Genomic DNA, 22,772 nt, shown 5'->3' with positions numbered 1-22,772 from the left:
CAATACTTTTTAAAGTCTTTCCACTATAATTATGGCGAACACTTTGTAATCTGTGTTTAGTAAAGATATCGGTCTGTAATTATGGATTAATTGGAGGTCAGTGTCCTCTTTCGGTATGATGGTAATTATTGCTTCCGTCCAGGTCCGTGGGATTTTTGCCTTCTCTAAGGCCTCGTTATATACCTCCAGCATGATCTCTCCTATTGTTTCTTGCACTGTCTTATATAATTCCCCCGGTAGTCTGTCAGGTCCCGGAGTTTTGTTATTTTTTAGTTTTTTCAGTGCTCTATCCAGTTCCAACATAGTTATCGGTCTATTTAACATTTCTCTTTGTTCGTCTGTGATGTAGGGCATATCCGATCTTTGTATGTATTGTTTTATCTTTTCTACTTCTACTTCTTCTTGTTTGTATAAATTGGCATAGAATGTCTGGATGATTTCTTTTTTCTCTTTCCTGCTATAATGGATTTCCCCATTTGAATCTCTAAGTTGGTATATCATTCTTTTGTCTCTGTCTTTTTTCAGTCTATAGGCCAGCCATTTTCCTGTTTTATTCGCAAATTCGAAGTAATTCTGCTTGGCCATTTTTATTTTCTGTGCTAGTTCTTTTTGGTTCATCAAATTTAAATTATGTTTTATTGTTTTCCACTCTTCCTTTGTCTTTTTATTCTGGGGGTATTGTTGGAGTTTATGTTCTATATTTTTAAAATCTTCCTGTAATTTATTTAGCTGTTGTTTTCTTTCTTTGTTCTGTTTTCCTGTATATGCTATAGTCAAACCCCTTATATGTGCTTTTGCCGTGTCCCATGTATTCTGAATAGAGGTATCCTCTTTCTTGTTTGTTTTAAAGAACAAATCTAATTCTTTTTCTAGCATTTCTCTAAATTCTTTCTGTTTACAAATTCTTTGATTCATTGTCCATCTTCTGAACCTTTTGACTCCTTTCCAATTTACCAGTATTGGGTTATGGTTTGCCCATTGATTCACTTCTATCTCTATTTTATCCACCCCATTTCTGATATTCGTGGTCATCCAGGCCATGTCAATCCTAGACCAGGATTGGTGGGGGTGAGAGTAGAAAGTAAATTGGTTCCGATCTTCATGAGTTTCCCTCCAAACATCTCTCAAATTTAGTTCCATGGCCATATCAAAAAATTCTTTAGGAAGAGTCTCTTTTTTTCTCTTGTTCTTTTTAATAGTTTTATAGTTCTTTATCACATCTACTATCGCATTATAGTCACCAATTACACAGATATCTTCGTATTCCAGCTCAACTATTTTATTATGTATGCCCTTAAAAAATTCATGTTGATTTTGGTTTGGTGCATATATTACTACTAGCAGTATTTTCCTATTTTCCAATATTAATTCAGTCATGACTGTTCTTCCATCTTCGTCTGCATATATTAATTTCAAAAGGATCTAATCTTTAACGTAGACCGCCACTCCCCTATTCTTTTTTGAAGTCAAAGATGTATATAATTTCCCTAGTTTGGAATTTTCTAAGATTTTTTGGTGTCTTTTTTTTATATGTACTTCCTGAAGACAAGGCACATCCGCTTGTATTTTTTGTAGTTTGGTAAAAATTTGGGATCTTTTTTTTTTTTGGTGCGTTCAAGCCGTTAATATTTACAGAAAAAAGTTTCAAGGCCTCTTCCATTGTCTAATGTAGCTGTTTTTTTGTATGTCTTGTTTCCATCCACGTTTTCGTCCTCGCACCTTCTCTCTCCTCTCTTTCTTTTTCTTGGCTTGTCCTTACTTCCTTCTCTTGTATTGCCTCTATTTGAGCTTCTTCTTGACTTCTACTTTATATTTCTTCCTTACTTTCTTGGTCATCTTCCTGATTGAAGTGTGAATCATAAAACTCTCTTGCTTTCTCTAATGTATCTATTTTGTATTTTTATCTTCCAAGGTAGCCAGAAGCCCTTCTGGTGTTAGCAATCTAAAGGCTATTTTGTGTCTATTCAACTGGTTTTTAGGAACTAGTATTGTTGTCTCTGATTCCTAATTCTTCAGGGTATTTGTTTTAGGACTATAATTTCTTTGCCTTTATATGTCAACGTCCCTTCCCTGGATTTCATATATACCTCATCCCTAATTGATCTTTTTGAGAATTTAACATGTACTTCTCTTGCTAGATGATGTCTTCTTATGGAATTTGTATGTACGCGATAGGTTTTGTCTATTTGTCCCTTTATATACAGCTTATCTTTTTCTGTTATTTCTGCTATTATCTCTGCCATTTTTCCACCAAGGTCTTCATCTTTCTCTTCTGAAATATTTTGGAACCACAGAAAATATGAAGCTTTTTCCATCTCGAGAATTGCTAAGGAGTCAGACAGTTCTTTATTTATTTGAGCAGTTTTCTGTTCCATTGCCTCTACTTTCATCTCTACTGAATCTATTTTAGCTTCTGCTTTCCCAATTCTTTGTTCATTTTCGGTTATTGATTGTTGTATGTCTCCAATTCTATCATTCATATTTTTAATATCCCCCCTAACTTCTCCAATTTCATTTTTAATTTCTGTGTGGAGTGATCTCATTTCTTCCTGATTCTCTGCCAACTTTTCTTGTGTTTTTAATAACGTTTCCTGTATCATCGAAAACATACTTTGCATAGCATTTAAAGTCATTTCTGTTTTTTCTTTCTCCTTTTCTTTTCCTACCATACTATCGAGTGTTTTTTGTTGTAGTGGTGATGCCGCCACTGTTGTAGTATTTACCACTGGTTTTTTTTCCCCGTTTTCGTTATAGTAGATGTTTTTGACATCTTTAATGCTCGAGAGAAGTTTTCCCAGGCTAACATATAATTCTTAAATGTTGATTTTCTATCCTCTGTTCCTTTAAATTCTTCAACTAGGTTTACTTCTATTCTTATAAACTATCACACTTTAATCACACTTTAATCCCGTAATGATTATTTAGTAAACAGCCAGCTTTACTAAATCAATAATTAATTAATATTCAATCAATTATTACCTCTTATTTTACAATGTCAATCAAAAAGTCTTAATTATATTTCACTCAATCCCCTTCCTCTTTTTCCAGATTCTATAAAATCACAATACACTCTATATTTAAAGTTTATAAATCAAGTAAATTAAAGTAAATTAATAAATAAATGAATTGTGAATTGTAAATTATACAGATTATAAATTGTAATGAGTATTTCTTCTATCACTTTAGAGTTTCTGTTTACTTGCTATCTATACAATATATACAGCGTGCCCAAACTATTGGCAGATAGAGACTAAAGAAAAATTACCCCCCTTTTTTAAATCGTACTTAGTGTTTTTAGTCCAATCTCTTCAATGGCTTAGATATGGCTACTCCTGCTTTCCGTTCAAATCCACATCTCTCCCCTTCCGTCTTAGTCTTATCACTGCAGTCGCCAATGGCACCAATAAGCAACTTAGCGTTCTTTCAATTCACCTTAAATCTCCGAGTTCTGTTGCTTATTTATTTGTCTTCTTCTTTTGTACTTATTCCTCCTCTGCTCGGCTGCTTTTCAGAGTCTTACAGTCCGTCGTTTCAATACAGCTTAGTCATTCCACGAGGTTATACTTCCTCTCGCTGCTGCTCTGTCCTGGCTTATGCGCTCCTCTCGTAAATCGCCGCCACGGGTTGAATCATCAGATCACGCGCCTTCTCCTCCACGTTCCTCCTCATCTTGCCACTTCTGGGGATTCTCCGCTCCGCTCTGCCACTCGAAACCACTTTCCACTCTTGACTTCACTCTAGACGGCCGCCATCGCTCCTGTCTGCCTGAGGGGCGGACTTCTTCTCCAATAGATTTGAGGAGTTTGTCTTGTTTCCCCTCTGATGCTAGCGCTGCGTCCAGGGGCTTTAAAACTTTCCCTCTTGTTTTCCAATCTCTACGGGATTGGAAAAGCTTGTAAAGAGCTTCTATTAAAGAATATTTGGGTTCCAGAGACGGCAGCTGCCATTTCTTCACCCTGCTCACAATGTCGTCACTGCCGGATTAATGGTTTTCTATTACTGCCTGGAATGCTCAAGAGGCAGTGCTTAGTAGCAAAGCAGTAAGTAAACCATTATGTTTTGTCCTGTCTCGGCAGTATCCTTTTGCAACAACTTCTCTCTTTGATGAGATATCAGATAAGTAGCTATTCTCCTGATGATAAATACAGGTCCAGCTGCAGGGTTCAGACTGGTGATAGAATTTGACTTCTCCTTTCATGCATGCAAGAGATAAGCAACAGGAGTTGTACTTTGAGCCCATTTCTAATTAAATGCTGTCTATAACTTGCCTTTTGCTTGTGTCAAGAGACCTGACATGAAAATCAGAAGCAAAACAGTAATTAGAAAAGAGTAGCAGCTGCAGGGAGCATCAGTCCACAGATTTCTTTCATTTACAATCTCACTCACTCACACACGTATACATACACACAAAAAGAGGCATGCTGCACTGCATGTTAGACTACATGGAAATTTTCTTCCAAATTTAAATGCAAGGTGACATTGTGTTTCTTAAAGGGCTAATTACCCCTGTAACTACCACCAACAACACTACAGAATAAACAGAAGGAAATGTATTTCCCTTCAAAAGCTGAAACAATGCCATCCTTTCCTCCTTTAGTTTTGATACTTTGTGCCTTTAAAATGAAATTTAGAAATCTCACTTTTCAAACTAATTCCATTTTAAAATGTAGTAATATGTGGGAAAGACTTTGGGAGAAAGCGACAAGAGAGACTGCCTTGGAAGCAATCAGATAATAGAATGCAAAACCCAAATTGGATAGTTGGCAGGGCAAGAGGCTCAGAAGAGACTTTCCCAGATTTTTCTGGCTGTAAAGTAGACAGAAGGAAAATTATACTTTCAGAGTTGCAAGATTCTGTTAATGTAGCTTTACAATAATGTAGAATTAGCTAATCGGGCTGTGTTTCTTATCTGATCTACATAGTAATGCTGACATAGAAGGACTGTAATGTGAAATCATGGAACAGGGATTTACTGTAGTGTGTGTGAATTACAATTTAGTATCATATTAGCATGACTAATATCAAATCTTAAAGTATGGATTATTTCCAATTTTTGTTATGAGTCATGAATTGTGATAGTATAACTCTTGACCAAAGTAGTTATTTCTTTATTTTTTTGACTGCTTTATTGCTTAATTGATAAATAGAATAGTTTTCTTGTAGGCTTCTGACTAGTGGTATCTGAAATCAAGATGAAATAGAAAACAAACATTTTTTCCTTTGCATGATGGAGACCAGTTTGCTTAGCTGGCAGGAGAACAACGGACAGCTTCAATTGAATTTAGTTTAGACAACAGAAAAAGAACAGTAAACTGAGCTTCTTACCACTTTTAAAGCGATAGATTGATCAGTGATAGATGATTAGAGAGACAGATAGAGAGAAAGAAATAGAAGATAGAGAGACAGACAGATGATAGATAGATGATAGATAGATAGATGATAGATGATAGATGATAGATGATAGATAGATAGATAGATAGATAGATAGATAGATAGATGATAGATAGATAGATATTCAGAATAACTGAATTCATGTAGATAAAAACATTTGTGGTTAATATGAATCAGAAATCTGAGAATTTAAACAGAAAATTAATGCTAACTAAGATAACTAAGGACTGGATAGAGTTGAAGCCAGAATTTTTTTTTATTAGGAATACTTCCAGGGACATACAAAAAAAAAATACAATATTTAATAATACACATTATGACAGCAGCAAGGATAATATATGCACAAAACTGGAAAAACAACGAAGTACCAACAGAAGAAAATTTGATTAGGAAAATTTTGGAATGTGCAGAAATGGATAAACTCACTAAAGAAATACAAGATAAGGAGGAAACAGAATATTATGTAGTATGGGAGAAGTGGTATGAATGGTTAGAAGAGAGATATAAAGGATAAGGAAGGATTAAGAGAGGAAGATATAGGAGTAGAACTGTAATATTAGATAAATGGAAATGATACTGACACAGAATATATGATTAAAATTTTAGTACACTGTTATCTGTAAATATATAAATTAACAATAGAACTATACGTATAATATAGTAAAATGAAACAATGGAGAAGAATGGTTACATACGAAAGGATTATCGATGTGAAATTGTTGTGAAGAAGAGAATTGTATAAAAAAATTTATGTCTGCATGTTTGTCAAAAAATTGTTTAATAAAAATTATTTAAAAAAAATAAAATAAAAATTGATGCTTTGGACTGTGTGGAATGATGCCACCAGGAAAAACAAATGAAGACGTTTCACTTCTCGTCCAAGAAGATGAACTGAAGAAGCTTCTTGGATGAGAAGCGAAGAAAAACCAGAAAGTCCAGTTTGTTTGTTTGTTTGTTTGTTTGTTTGTTTGTTTGTTTGTTTGTTTGTTTGTTTTATTCGGTTTATATGCCGCCCTATCTCCCAATGGACTCAGGGCGGCTCACAATAATAAAAACACAAGCCACAATACAAAATAAAATCTAGTTGCCTCTTGTAAAGGCACCTTTGGGTTTCATCAGTTCATTGCTGAGGCCCATTGGTGCTGTATCTGAGTCCCTTTTTCTGGATTGTGCTTTTAATCTTCCTCTAATTTTTGAAAACTTTTTATTACTGTTTTTTTGGGGGGGCATTTGGGATAATGAATCACTATTAGGGTTGCCAGGTGTCCACTATTTGAGCGGACAGTCCACTTTTTTCACATTATGTTCACTATTTTTTTTCACAAAATAGTGGACATTTTTTTTATTCAAAAGCTTTATGATGAAATGGTACGTAATCTAAAGCTGTACAGTCTAAGAGAATAAGGATAGGAGAATCGTGTTTTGTCTTTTTTTTCATAAGTTAGAATGAGACAAAGATCGAATGCTCATTGCAATAATCACATTTTACACAACAGTGCAAAAAATGCATTAAAGCAGTTATCTTTTGATATCGAAAATGTAGTGCTGAAGGTTTTTGCCGAATTTTCGAATTCTGCGAAGAAACGAGAAGAGTTGAAATCATTTTTTGAGTTTTGCGAGTCAGAATTCCATGAAGTTTTGCGCCATGTTCCAACACGTTGGTTAAGTTTGTTTAAAGCGGTCAAAAGACTTCTTTTAAACTAGATCTTCTTAAACTTCTTCTAAAATCATATTTTATTTCTCTTGGATCTGATGAGTGCCATAAGGTTATCTGGAACCTTATTTTGGATCAGGAAAATGAACTCGCAAAGGACGATGAACCAATAATTTCAAAATTGTATTTATATTTCACGCACTTCTTCATATCAATAATGCAAGACACCTACTGAAGCTGGAAAGCAAGAAAATTCTTGCATGTGATCTTCACATTATCATGTGTAAGCTGCGTGATTCTTTGCAAAAAAAATACGATGAGCAGTTTTTTGGAATGAAAGTTTTATTTGCCTTACGTAAAAAACATTTGCCTGAGAATGCCGTGCAAAAGTTCAAGAAAGAAGCCATCAACATGTATCAAAGAGCCATTGTGTACCTAGAAAAGTGGTATAATTTCACCGATTCAGTATATGAGATGCTAAATTGTTTCAATGTAATTGATCGCAATAATCCTCCAACTTTAAAAGAAATGATGAACATCTGGTTATTATCACCATGGCGAGAAGAACTTCCACCCAACACTCTCTTCGATGAAATTTCTGCCTTAGAAGAAGTTTATGTTCATCTGCAGGGTGATTCATCCCTTGATAAGTGGACATACTTTTTCAAGAAAGAGCCAGCTCCGAGTTTACTGAAACTATTCCAGTATTATGCATCAATTCCGGTATCAAATGCAAACGTTGAACGAATTTTCAGCGTCATGGGAAATTTGTGGACTGACGAACGTAACCGACTGCTTGTATCAGTTCGAAGTGAACTTTGTATATTTTTTAATATTTCTCAACGTTGTACTGAAATTAAAGAATTATTCCTTAAACACAAAGAATTGATCAAAGCTGCGCAGTCAAATAAAAAATACACATGACAGCAAAGTAAAATGTAATTTAATATTTTACGTATTATTATAATATATTTGATGTTTTGAATTTTAAGTAAAGTTTTGAAGTGATTATTTTAATACATGTTAAAATGTTTGTAAGAAAATATATAATTTAATTGTAGTTTTTTTTTATTTTTTTTACTATTTATTTATTTATTTATTTATTTATTTATTTATTTATTTATTTATTTATTATATTTCTATACCGCCTTTCTCCCGTAGGACTCAAGGCAGTGTACAGTCAAGAAAAATATAGACACACAAACATCATAAAATTGCTAATTAAAATTATTACTTAGTTTGGTCAATCAAATAAAACCCAGAATTAGATAACATTTAAAAAATCATTCACATGTTCGTATGTTTAGCCCCGCCTGTTGGAACATCAGGGTCTTGAGGGCACGGCCTGATAAAAGGCACCCCTGGCCACGGCCATCAAATGATCTTCTAAAGATAACCGTGAATCCAGGAGGACACCCAAGTTGCGGGCCCTCTCTGTGGGGAGCAAGATCTCATCCCCTATTGTCAGTGATGGTACTAGCTGACTATACCGGGACGCCAGAAGCCACAGCCACTCGGTCTTGGAGGGGTTGAGTCTGAGCTTGTTTCTCCCCATCCAGATCCGCACGGCCTCCAGGCAACGGGACATCACAGCAAGGGCATCATTGGGTGGTCTGGGGTGGAGATGTATAGCTGTGTGTCATCAGCATACTGATGAACACTCACCCCAAAACCAGGGATGATCTCGCCTAGCAGTTTTACATAAATGTTGAACAGAAGGGGTGAGAGGACTGACCCTTGCGGCACCCCACAAATAAGGTGCCTCGAGGTTGACCTCTGCCCCCCTGCCAACACAAACTGCGAACGGTCAGAGAGGAAGGAGGAGAACCACCGAAGCACGGTGCCCCCTATTCCTAACCCCTCCAGCCGGTGCAGTAAGATACCATGGTCGATGGTATCAAAAGCCGCTGAGAGATCTAATAGGACCAGGATAGAGGAGCAACATCTGTCCCGAGCCCTCCAGAGATCATCCACCAATGCGACCAATGCCGTTTCCGTGCTTTATCGTGACCTGAAGCCCGACTGGAACAGATCCAGATAGACAACTTCATCCAGGTATCGGGGTAGTTGTCGTGCCACCACACTCTCAACAACCTTCGCAACAAAGCGAAGATTGGAGACTGGACGATAATTTGATAATATAGCCGGGTCCAGGGAAGGCTTCTTGAGGAGGGGCTTCACAACCGCCTCTTTCAAGGCAGCGGGAAAGACACCCTCACTCAGAGAAGCATTTAGAATCCCCTGGAGCCAGCCTCGTGTAACCTCCCGGGAGGCCAGTACCAACCAGGAGGGACACGGGTCCAATAAACATGTGGCAGCGTTAAGCTTGCCCAGAATCCTGTCCATGTCCTCAGGAGCCACAGAGACAAACTCTTCCCAGATAACGCTCTCAAGACCTGCCCCCGTCTCCTCCCCTGGATCTACCCAATCGGAGTCCAGGCCTTCCCGAATCTGAGCGACTTTATCATGCAGGAATTGTACAAAATCCTCAGCTCAACCCTTTAAGGGATCTTCCCGTACCCCACCTGAAGTAAGGAGCGGGTCACCCTAAACAGTGCAGCTGGGCGGTTCTCTGCAGATGCAATAAGAGTGGAGAAGTAGCTAGACTTCGCCGCTCTTATTGCCACTAGGTAGGTCTTAATATAAGATCTCACCTGTGTTCGGTCAGATTCAGATCGGCTTGTCCTCCACTTAACCCCCCCCCGCTTGTCCGCTATTTTTGGAAGCAGACCTGGCAACCCTAATCACTATCTTTTAGAAAACATAATCACAATGTCACTAGCAACACAAAATTATTAACTCAATGTTAAATAAAAAACCTAATTTATCAAAAGATATTTTAGCCTAGCCTCTCTGTGGATGTGTCCTTTTGTGTCCAATGAGAATTTTAAGTGGTATATTTTTCAAATAACCATCCTCACAGAAAGCCCATATTAGTCTCTGCTAAATTGTTGAAACGAGTTTTTCTTACATTGATATATTGGCCAGTCTAATTAGAAATTAGTATTCCTTACAATTATATACCAGTGTAAAATGGTTGGTTGTGAAAAAGTAGTTATAGCTTTATTTGAAGGAAGTATGTACATGTCTCTTGTTGAAACTATTACCTTATGATACCATTTTGACCATCTGTATACTGTAATTATCTTCTCTGATTGAAGCAATTTATTTCTGTTTCCTTCTCTCCAAGCATCAGTGGGTTACCAATACATATTCATTTTTTTCCTTTACCTTTGTGCAGAAATGCTGTTTAATGCTGCTAAAAATAAAATCTTTTGATTCCCCATGAAAATAATTTTCATTTGTCGCTTTTCTTAATTATGTTATTTTGAAATGTTCAGTAATTTACCAATTCTCATACATTCCCATTGACATATATCAGAAAGCTACTGGGAATGCTGTTTCTGACAGAAAGATGAGTGATGTTTTCTTGGAGCCGTAATGCCAGAATAATGCATTTTCTAATTATCATCTCTAAAGTGAGAGAAATTAGTGTTTCAGCCAGAAAACTGAATATGGTGGATCAGGGGTGTCAAACTCGATATCATTGAGGGCCATATCAGTGTTGTGTTTTACCTTGGTGGGCCAGGGTGTGTGTGTAGGCAGGGTGGCCATAGCCAGCTTGACTATGTTGGGGTGCCCGTGGTGGCCTGAGCACTCTGCCAGTGAAAATGGGCTCCCAAGTTCCGTTTTTGGCTGTGGCAGCCTCCTGCAACCCTCTGCCAGCAAAAACAGAGCTCGGGAGGGTTGCATGCAGCCTACCCAAGCTCCGTTTTTGCTGACAGAGACACCGTGGGCTGGTCCTTCACTGTTTCCTTCACTGTTTCCTTCACTGTTTCCAGGGTGGCCCTGCGAGCAGCTTCTAAGCACCCCGTGGGCCAAATCTGGCCCCCAGGCTTTGAGTTTGACACCCCTGTGGTAGATGAACCAGACAGCTCTCAAGCTGTATTAAGATCTGTGTCTCCAATGGTTTAAGGAAGCTGTATGTTCAAGTTGGTGTAGTTTAGAAAGTTGAGTACAGAGAGGGGGAGGGGAAAAATCCTGTTTAATATTGCTCACCGATAATCATCCAATTATGCAGTATATCCCTCTCAACAGAGTACTTAGTGAATGTAATTCACCACTAGAGGCCTACACAACAGTACCTTCACTATGGGCTATGGTCTCTACCCTCTTCACTAAATCTTGCTAATGTACCATTCACAGCAGCAAAACACAACTCCTTAGAATAGTTATTTTTTATTACTTAGGGCTTACTTCAGTTACAGATTTCACATTTAAAAAAACAAATAATATTTCTAATCCTGACATTTCTATCTTTTAGGCACAAGCAACCAGAACCACTCATGGATATGACTAAGTAGATATTTTATTCATAACTTGGGAAACAGCAGATATAGATCTAGAGGTTTGACTTCAGATGTTTTCTCCCCCAAATGGATGTTAAACAAGAATGTCTCTCTACTGCCCCTCCCCTTCAACTGGTGATTCCACCACATCATCTAATTGTTCAAGGATGCTGAAACTAAGGGTGATTAAAGTGACAGTTTAATATATCTCAAATTCACCTATAAGAAGGACTGGTAGATCCCCATATATTGATATGAGAGTTGACTGTAAAACATTAGAAACTAGGGTTCATAGTTGGGGTGGGGGGGGATGGACATAGAAGTCTAAGGCAGCAAAGCATTTAACAGGATGTTGGCAGATTTTAGATTTTAGATTTTAGATAGGGGTGTGCATAAGAGCACCAGCATGCCTATCGTCTCTGTCCTAATGTTCCCTTTAATTGTATTCATTTTATGTATTCAATTCATGCTTGTATTTATATATATTATCTAATATGTACTCGACAAAATAAATAAATAAATAAATAAATAAATAAATAAATAAATAAATTTTAATTTCTAATTCTTTTAAGCTGCCTTCCAGTGATCTCTCCTTATGAAGCTCTATTTGGTCCTAGTCCACTAGCTCTGGGCTCATCTTCAGGACTGGATCTCCCAGAAAGACATAAAAAAAATTCAAGCCATCAGGCTTAAGGGAATCCACTTACTATTTGGCAGTGTCCGCTTTTATTGAGGAATGGGATTACAAGATTTTTAGCAACTGAACAATTATGTGCCTTTATTCTCTAATATACTACAGTGGAGACATTTTTCAATTTCTTTCCAATAGCTTTCCCCCTTTCTGTGGGAGGAGAGGTCTTTTCATTGATAAAAGATAAATTTGCATTATGGTTACAGAATGGTCAAATCTTATAACTAACCATTTCAAGCAATAAAAATTCAGAGAGAAAGAATAAACAATTTCTTTGTTCTTCCCAGTAAATTTTAATTTTTCCAAAAATTTGGAGACAGTAAATAATAAGAGTAAACATCCTACCATCTAATTAGTAAATATAACATAATAACACCTACATACATCCAGCCTAGTCAGATGGTTTAATTGTAATTTTTATTCAGATTTTCTTTTGGATTTATATATCAGTACAAATAAGCACCCTTAAATGGTTTAATGTTAACTTCTAAAAATAAATTCACTTCCCACTGTGCTATTATATGGATATTCCATATTAACCAGTAATACTCCCACATTTTCATTTGTTATCTGGAAATTAGAAAGGCCAGATCACACACCTCTTTATAATTTATATAGTTGAAATAACTGGTAATTCTGTTTAAACATTGATGTCTCTAGTTCAGTTAGGTTTCCAAGTGCCATTATGCATGGACTAGCCTAATAGCTTTTTAAAAAAAATGAAATTCAATTTATTCCACTTATGATTCACATTTTGCACCACCTAATCTTCAGTTTACCACAGTTCAGTAGTGAATAATTATACAGTTAACCCAATTTTCTGCATCTGTATAACATTTCTGCATCTATTAAAGAATAGATGGAATACAGATTGGATGATGAGGATGTTGAGATTAGAAGTGTATGAAACACTAGTCTAAAATGTGATTGACAGACTGATAGCTGGTTGAGTTGAATGAGCACAGCATTTTCATGTTTTTTCAATGAAAATTCCACAAATTATTTCATTTCATTGTCCAATCAGTTTGAGCCTGATAGGGTTCAAATTGAACAGAAACTGGAAAACTCTAACCTCAAACTCTTCCAGAGGCTGTATCTATGTGTGGTTGAGATTATTGTTTATAAAATATGCAAGGTAACATAACTGCAGTGGAAGAGGGAGGAGGCAGTATTTTTATAAAACAAATAGGAAGTTTACAGTAAGAAAATAGAAGCAAATGGAATATCCCAGATCTCCTTGTTCTTAATAGGAACATAATGATGAAAAGAAGTCTAAGTAGCATAATTGTTAGATTATCAAACAGGGGAAATCTGGAGTTAGATGGACACTTTTACTATGAAGCTCACTTGGGACAGTAATGAATGATTACAGCATAATCCATTTCGTGAGTGCAATCTATCAGTGTAATCTTATGAGAATAGGAATAGGGCCATGTTCATCATCGTAAGCAGGTATGAGGGATGATTAGATATAAATGAAATCAAAATTAGCCTCGAAATTCATGACATCAACAAGTAGAATAACATTTTAAAAGAAAGCCTTAGAAACAGAAATTTTAGCTAATGCTGCTATATGAAAAGAATTAAGTAAGACTGAAATGTGACTGGAATGGCTCAGAGTTTATGGTAAAATAAGTAACTTTTAAATTATAAGCCACCCAGAGTCACTGACTGAGATGGGTGGTCATAGAATAAATAACATAAATAAAACCTGAATCTTAAGTCATCAATTTTGTCCTTAATCTTTTTGGGAAAAGTCAACCTAATTTGTGGTGGAACTGAGGAGTTTTAACAGGTACTCTCTACTTAAAGTTCCTCTCTCTCTCTCTCTCTCTCTCTCTCTCTCTCTCTCTCTCTCTCTCTCTCTCTCTCTCTCTCTCTCTCTCTCTCTCATGATCACTCAAAACCCACTCACCACCATTATTTAGCTAATGAAAAGAACATAGAATGGCATGGAAAACCTACATTTGCAATCCTATTACATGGGGATTATGTAAACATCTCTTTTAATGTGTCACACAAGTCCTTGGAGTTGTAAATGTAGGCCTGTGGCAAGGATTAGTGGCTTAATTCCAATTTTTAAATTTTTATTTTAAAAGGAAGGCAAATGGAATCAGGTCCTTTTTAGTTTGAGTTTTATTTCTGTGGAAATGAAGTTATTTTTCTGATGATACCTGAAGATAAAAGGGAGAATGAATAGCAATTCATTCTTCATCCCATTATTGCTTTGTTTTAAAGGAAAAAGAAATGGGGAAAGGGTTTTGTTTTCTCCTCTTCTCAAATAACTGCTTTGCAGAAAGAGCTGCTTTATATCCATGAAAACAATGATTCTAATGGAATCTATTGCATTACCTTGACTATGAGTTGGCATGTGTTGGCATCTAAAAAACTTAAAAACTTCATTCAAAAACTTTACTATCTTTCCCAGTCTTGAAAGTATATCTCCCAACTGTACCAACCTTTTATTTTTCCTCTCACTCAAGAAATAGCAATGACTATCCTTTCTGATTGGGAAGAATGTATTAGGTTGGTAAATTTCTACTTTCAAACAGGAATGCTACCTCCCAAAGCTGCTAAAATCATCATCATCTTCGTCATCATCAGTGTCTTCATCTGATTGAAAGTGCAGATTGTGCAAAGAAGGAAAAGAAACAATAGAGCATATATTCAGATAATTCAGGAAGATCGTTCAAACTGATTATAACCAACCAACTTAGCACAATGACCAAAATGATTCATTGGAACATCTGTAAAAATTAGCATATGACAGTAATGAAAAATTGGTGGGAACATAGAGTTGAAAAAGTAGTCAAAATGAGCTTATTAAAATGCTCTGGGATCTCTAAACACAGGCAGATAAAGTCTTGGTTCATAACACACCAGATTTAACTGTGGTTAAAAAGAAGAAAGTGTGAATAATTGATGTGGCAATACCAAGGGATAGTACAATAGAAGACCAAGAACTGGAGAACAGCATAAAGAATCAAGATCTTAAAATCAACATTGAAAGAGTATGGCATAAACCAGTCATTGGGTATCACCACGCTTGGTGCCATACCAAAAAATCTTGGATGACATTTACAAAATCTGTGTATTGACAAAATTTCCACCTGTCAATTGTCAGAGGCCAACACTGCTTGGATCTCCATATATGCTACACTGATACATTGTGACATCATAGGCTCTTGGGAAGACATTGATGCATATGAAGGCTAACACCAACTAAAGAGCTGGCAGCTGTGACTTCACATTGTTGTGAACAGATAATAGTAATAATAATAAATCTCTCCATGGCTAGTCCCTTGTCATCGGGGAGGGGCTTGTGATGCTCTAATGTGGTTAAGAGCTCTGCTGGTGCATTCTACCAGAAGGTAGAATGCACCAGCATAGCTCTTAACCACATCAGAGGGCCACCCATGGCAGAGTGGTTTTAGTGAATCTACCAACCCATTTAATATGGTGAGAAAACAGAAAAAGAATCTTATATTAGATGACTCATTGAAACCTGAACCAATAAAGTGAAGCTATTTAAAGCAAATATTTTCACGTTGGAAAATAATTTATCCACACTCAAATATCACTGAACAACAATTAAAAGATAAAAAGAAATTCATTACCAGATATAAAATATTCAGAGAACTGCAAGAATTTCAGAGAATTTGTGAAAATGAAAGCACCCCCCCCTGCAAACAAACCCATTAATATAATAGTGGAAAAAACTCAGATCAGCCAACTCTATTCATAGGATCCTTTCTGCCATCAGCCCTCAAGTTGATCCTTTTTGCTCTCTAGCCCAGTAATTAAAAAATGAGAGGGATGGATTGAGTTTATTGCCGCTGGCAGTAGCTGCTTGGCCTACACATACAGATACCAGATGGGAGTTTGTTGAATACTGCCTCCTGTGATAAAGAAGGACAACAATCACGATTTAGGGAGAAGAAAGCTGACTTTTATAATAAATGTGTATATGTTGGCAGGATTAACAACATTGTTCCAGTTCCAGAAATAAGCTTACTGTCTGAATCTTGTAACTTGGAATGTAGCTGGCTAGAAAGAGTCTGCTGAGAGCCATTTGATAAGATTGCTTTCTGAATTTGACACAATAGTTTTACAAGAACCTGGTTAGCAGGAGAGGATGACATAGTATAACTCCCTGGTTTTCAATGCTGGTCCAAAAATTAAAGAATAAAGAGTGAGCCTTGGGAGCCTTTGCTTCTTACTAAGGAAGAATTGCAATTTTGAGTAAAACATTTCTCCAAAAAACTAATCGTATTACAACTCTGACTCTTAGTTAAGTTTAGAAATAACATTGGAAGAAATAATTGCCTTGTATACCCAATAATTATTCCATACCCACTATGGTAAGCTTAATGCTATACAAAGCCAACCTCTCTCTGATTTTGCTCAATTTAATGCCCTCCCAAATGAATTATTTTTATAAGCATCTACACTGGTTTTCCTAGAGATCATGAAAGTAACAATGCTTGCCTATACTTGGCATCACTGATTTTTAAATGTAACTTTCAAATTCTTGGAGGCAAGGATAGTGATATATATCCACATGCCTTCCACTCAGACCACTCAAGCAAGCTGTTAGACTTTATTTGTGTATTGAAAAGTAAAACCAACTTCTTCTCAGACATTACGGTCTATCCAAGAAGAGAAAACTATTGTAAGTCAGGGAGTGTAAACTCCCTATCTTATTCAGGCTTACAATCATGTAAGTTGACGTATATCTGGATTATAACTAACTAAGAGATGAGTCAGAATAAAAGATTAATATGATCCAAAGCAGATACCAAAGCAACACTGAATAGCCTCTAGTCAGAGAACGCTATCAGTTGGGCGTTAATAGTCCAGTCAGCAGTGAGTCTGCAATGCATTCACAAATTTGTGTCACATGTTGAAGAGAAACACCTACCGTATTTTTCAGAGTATAAGACGCACCTTTTTCCCCAAAAAAAGAAGGTGAAAATCTGGGTGTGTCTTATACTCCAAATGAAGCCCCACCCAGCTTCTCAAACAGAGGTTTCAGAGGCTGAAAAAAGCATCAGAAAAGAAGCTTCAGAAAAGAAGCTTCCAAACAGAGCTTCAGAGGCTATTTTTCTGAAGCTCTCTTTCAGAGGCTTTCAGAGGCAGGAAAAAAAGTTTTTTTTCTGAAACAGAGTTTCAGAAGTTTCAGAGGCAGAAAAAAAAAGCAAGGCACAGAGCTCACAACCAAGGAACCTGTTGCTTAAATTAACCTCTGGAACAGCTGATTGGGGATATTCCGGGAGGCTGATCCACCTGCCAATCAGCTTTTTTCTTATTTTCCTCCCCAAAAACTAAGGTGCATCTTATACTCAGGTACGTCTTATACTCCAAAAAATACGGTAATAACCAAATCCTCCACCAAAATTTTCTATATAGGTAGATCTGTCTATTTGACAATGAATATTGTTTGATGAAAAATAAATTAAAAGTAGCCAAGAAACCTTCCCAGAGGCATTCTTCTGAATATATATGCACTAAGATGCTGTCTCTAAGAAGAGAATACACAAAACGTATTCAATTTTTAAAAAATATTTATTTATTTATTTATTTATTTATTGGTTCGATTTATATGCCACCCTTCTCCAGAGACTCAGGGCGGCTTACAATGCATTAAGCAATAGCCTTCATACTTTTGTCTATACCTGCTTAGTAGAGCTTTCGCCCCCCCCAAGTGGTGTTCTTTTTATACAAAGTCAGCTTATTGCCCCCACAATCCGGGTCCTCATTTTACCTACCTCGGAAGAATAGAAGGCTGAGTCAACCTTGAGCCTGGTGAAATTTGAACTTGCAGTAATTACAGGCAGCTGGCAGCTAAGTGCTATTTAACAGCACTTTAGTCTGCTGCGCCACCAAGGCTCCTTTATACTGCTTTAAATTGATCAGCACTTGAGCAGTCATAATTTGGCTACATTTTGGCACTCTAGTGATGCCTTGGAAGAACACATTGGATATCTCAGTCTCTGCTGAGGTTTAGGAAAACTATTATCATCACTTGTTTGCTCATTCAGAACCTGTGGAAAAACAGTTCGTAAGTAGTCATTTATCAGCTACTGAAGCCTCACCCTTCTGGCCACGAGTATTAAAAATTAGATCAAATCTATCATAAAAGTTTCCAAGAGGAATAAAGCCCCTGGTGAGGATTTTCTACTAGCTGAGCTATCAAAAAACACACCAATTGGTGGACCCCTCTCCTGGCAGGCTTATTCACACATATAAATAATACCTGCCATATCCCAGTTGGGTGGAAAATGGAAATAGTAGTTCCTATAAAGAGGGAATAAAAAGGAGCCTAGAAATCACAGGCCCATTAGTCTAATAGATATTGTGGCTAAAATGTATGCCAGATTCCTCTTGAGTAGAATTGATAGCTGGAGAGCTGAAAAGCGCCTTCTCATAGAACAAGCTCACTTTAGACAGAGTTGATTTACTATTGACAATTGCTTTGTCTTGAACTATCTAATTACAAAACATGCCAGAAAGGGAAACAACTGTTGCTGCCTTTATATACCTTAGTGCAACATTTTACACAGTAAACAGGGAACTATTATGGAGCAAAATGACTGTCCTCAATATGGAATCCAAGCTGCTGGCTGTCAGGGTTCCAAGTAACACACTCAAAACAGCAATCCGAGGCAGGTGGATTCCTCAAAGAATAGATTTATTGGATATGTCATATTGCCACAACCTGGTGAAAACCGACTCTAAATGTTCCCGTGGTTTTCACCTAAGTAAAAGTAAAAGTTCTTTCACTTTCTCCAAACAAGTAATCACATGGTCCAATCAGGATACAATCCAGTTGCTAGATGACACCAGTCCCCTCCTTCTGTACACCTGGTGGGAATGTCCTTGGTTCCCAAGAGAAAGTATTTTATTTTGGCTACAGCATCCCAGCTATCTCTACTCCCCCTCCCTTCCTCACAGTTCCTGTTGTGGCAGCCCTGAAGACCCAAAATAGCCACAGCCAGGTCAGCTTCAGGGTTGACACTAGCACTAATCAAAGCCTTTTACACAAATTTATTTATTTATTTATTTATTTATTTATTTACTTATTTATTTAATCATATTTATATGCCGCCCTTCTCCCGAAGGACTCGGGGAGGCTCACAAAGATAAAAACCACAGAACAATAAGTTAATAAGTTAATTTAAATTAATTAAAATAATCCAATTAAACCCTTAGAGAACTAAAAACTCCCAGCAGATCAAACAATTTGTTGGAAGAGCCATGTCTTCAGGTCCCTGTGGAAGGAGTGGAGGTCGGGGGCCGTCCGGAGCCCGGTGGGTAACCCTTTCCAGAGGGTCGGTGCGCCCACAGAGAACGCCCTCATCCTGGGTGCCATCAGCCGACATTGCCTGGCCGGAGAAGGGCAGCCCTATGCAAGCACACTGGACGGTGGGAGGCCAGCAGAAGTTGCTCCTGCAAGTACCCCGGGCCCATGCCATGAAGGGCTTTATAGGTAAGTACCAGCACCTTGAAGCAGATCCGGAGGACCACTGGTAACCAGTGCAGCTCACGCAGGAGAGGTGTAACACGGGAGTAATGGGAAGCTCCCATAAGAACCCGTGCAGCCGCATTCTGGACAAGTTGGAGCCTCCGGGTGCACCCCAAGGTCAGCCCCATGTAGAGGACATTGCAGTAATCCAGGTGAGAGATAACGAGAGCATGGGTGACTGTACGGAGGGCATCCCTGTCTAGGAAGGGGCGCAACTGGCACATCAGGTGAACCTGTGCAAAAGCCTCCCTTGTCACAGCCGTCAGATGGTCCATCAAGGACAGCCATGAGTCCAGGAGGACGCCAAGATTGTGAGCCCTTTCAGAAGGAGTTAGCCACTCCCCCCCATCCAAAATGATGGGGGTACTAGGCCATGAGATCCTGGCATCCACAGCCACTCCATCTTGGAGGGGTTGAGTTTGAGCCTATTCCCACCCATCCAGACCTGCACCGCTTCCAGGCACTTCAACATCACGGAAAGGGCATCCCTGGGGTGGTCAGGGGTGGAGATGTAGAGCTGGGTATCATCAGCATACTGATGATACCTCACCCCAAAACTGTGAATGATCTCACCCAGCAGCTTCATATAGATGGTAAAGAGCAAGGGGGAGAGAACCGACCCCTGAGGCAACCCACAAGTGAGGGTCCTCGGGGAGGATCTCTGTCCCCCTGCCCAGACAAACTGTATGCGGCCCAAGAGGTAGGAGGAGAACCACTGTAAAACAATGTCCCCACCCCTAGCTCCCTGAGTCGTCGCAGTAGGATACCATGGTCAATGGTATCAAAAGCCGTTGAGAGGTCAAGTAAGCCCCATCCCGGGCTCACAGAGATCATTCACCATGGCAACCAATGCCATTTCCGTGCTGTGTCCGCACCTGAAACCCGATTGGTATGGGTCTAGATAATCCATTTCCTCCAGGAATTGTGGAAGTTGGTATGCCACCACAGACTCAACAACCTTTGCTATAAAGCGAAGGTTGGAGACGAGATGAAAGTTGTTCAAAATGGCCGGATCCAGCGCAGGCTTCTTGAGAAGGGGTCGAACCATTGCCTTGTTAAGGATGGCAGGGAAGACCCCATCCCTCAATGAAGCGTTGACAATCACCTGGATCCAGTCTCCGGTCACCTCTCTGGTTGCCATAACAAGCCAGGAGGGACACGGGTCCAACAAACATGTGGAGGCCCCAATCTACCCACAATCCTGTCCACTTCATATGTGGACCCAGGGTCAAAGTCAACCCAGATGTTACTTTCAAGACTTGCTCTCGTCTCCTTGCCCAGTCCTGCCCAGTCGGAGTCTAGGCCCACCCGGATCTGAGCGATTTTATCTTGCAGAAATTGAACAAAGTCCTCAGCAATGCCCTGCAAAGGGTCCTCCCTCACTCCCTGATTGAGAAGAGAGTAGGTCACTTGAAACAAGGCCGCTGGGCGATTTTCTGCAGACGCAATGAGAGCAGCGAAATAATCACATTTCACCGTTTCCATCGCCACAAGGTAAGACCTAATATAGGTTCTTAACTGTGTTCAATCAGATTCGGAACGGGAAGATCTCCAACAGCCTTCCAATGCTTGCTTGAGAGTACACTTTTTTTAGGTTAATGGAGCCATGACATAGGATTGATACTCACAAAGACTAGGGTGCATACCTGCAGCACTGATATTAAGTCTCACTATAATTTTCTTCTTTCAAAATATTCTCAATATTTTCCTCACAATTCTTGTATTTCTCTATATACTTTATCCTAAACTGCTTCCTCAGTTCATGATCGCACTTGGGCTCCATGAAGTTGTGAGGAACACATTCATTTCTTGACTAAGGAAAGACACTAATGAACTGACAAGAAGTTGGCAATGTCCTTGTGCAGCCAGAAAGATAATGTGCTGCTTCATTCTCTGTGAAAAGGTGCATTTATTTTAAATTCTTGATTTCAGATGTGTTGTGTAGCAGTGGTAGGTTTCAAATTTTTTTACTACCAGTTCTGTGGGTGTGGCTTAATGGGCGTGGCATGGCTTGGTGGGCATGGCTTGGTGGGTGTGGCATGGGAAATATACTGTAAAATCTCCATTCCCTCCCCAAACCAGGGGAATGTTACTGCAAAATCACCATTTCCTCCCGATCAGCTGGGACTCAGGAGGCAGAGAATAGATGGGGGCGGGGCCAGTCAGAATTTTTACTACCGGTTCTTCGAACTACTCAAAATTTCCACTACCGGTTCTCCAGAACTGGTCAGAACCTGCTGAAACCCACCTCTGTTGTGTAGTGAGTAAACAAGGTAGAAAGGCAGCAGCTCTGCACTACTTAGGGTGGGGTTTTTTTGTTCTGCAGATGCAAGTCAAATTCAGAATGTCTTGGATTTGAAACATATTTCAGCCTTGTGTATTTTATATTATTTTAGTTTTTTAAAATTACTAATTTTTGAATCCCACCCTTCTTATACCAGTCTATGACTGTAATAAAGGTTTTAATAAAAGGTAGTATATTTCTTTGTTCCCAGCCTAACTGCAGAAGACTAGAGTGAAACATAACTTCCATATAATGTTTTTTACATATTATTCTTTTGATGCTTTATGGCAAGGCACTTTTCCTAAGTGCTTAATGCTTTTCTCTCTTTCCTCAAGCTTTGGGTTTTAAGATAACTTTTAAAATACTTTGAGTAGGCCATGTAATTTTGTAAAACATTGTGATTTCATACAATATTTATGGCAATCAGTAAACCTGATTATGTAGTATTGAAATGAATACTGCTCATATTTCACTTGTACAAAACTCCAGGCCTATGACTTTCTAATGATCACCGCTGCCTTCAAATCATAATATATTGCTGAAGAAAAGTCATATATTACATATCTGTATTAATGTCTCAGATATTAGCCCTTAATAAATGAAAATGAAATAATATAATCCTTTCTGTTTAATCTACAACACATCAAGTGAAAATATTCATAAACGGTGCTTCCTGGGCAGATGAGTGTAAGATAACTGAACATACATTTGAAGGTCAGCCATAAGTTGACAATTTTTCATTGAAGAGGGGTATCACTACATTCATCGTTCATGTTAAATACAGTGTCTTATTTATAAATAAGAAATGTATTATTCTGTATTTCTTCTGAACTGTGTCAATTTTTTGAGGTTGAGTTTTCACATGATACCGGCATTCG

This window comes from Pantherophis guttatus, chromosome 3 (genome assembly GCF_059756535.1).
Source record: "Pantherophis guttatus breed Tessera chromosome 3, ASM5975653v1, whole genome shotgun sequence".
In the NCBI taxonomy this organism is placed as follows: domain Eukaryota; kingdom Metazoa; phylum Chordata; class Lepidosauria; order Squamata; family Colubridae; genus Pantherophis; species Pantherophis guttatus.
Note: the sequence above shows the minus strand (reverse complement) of the source record.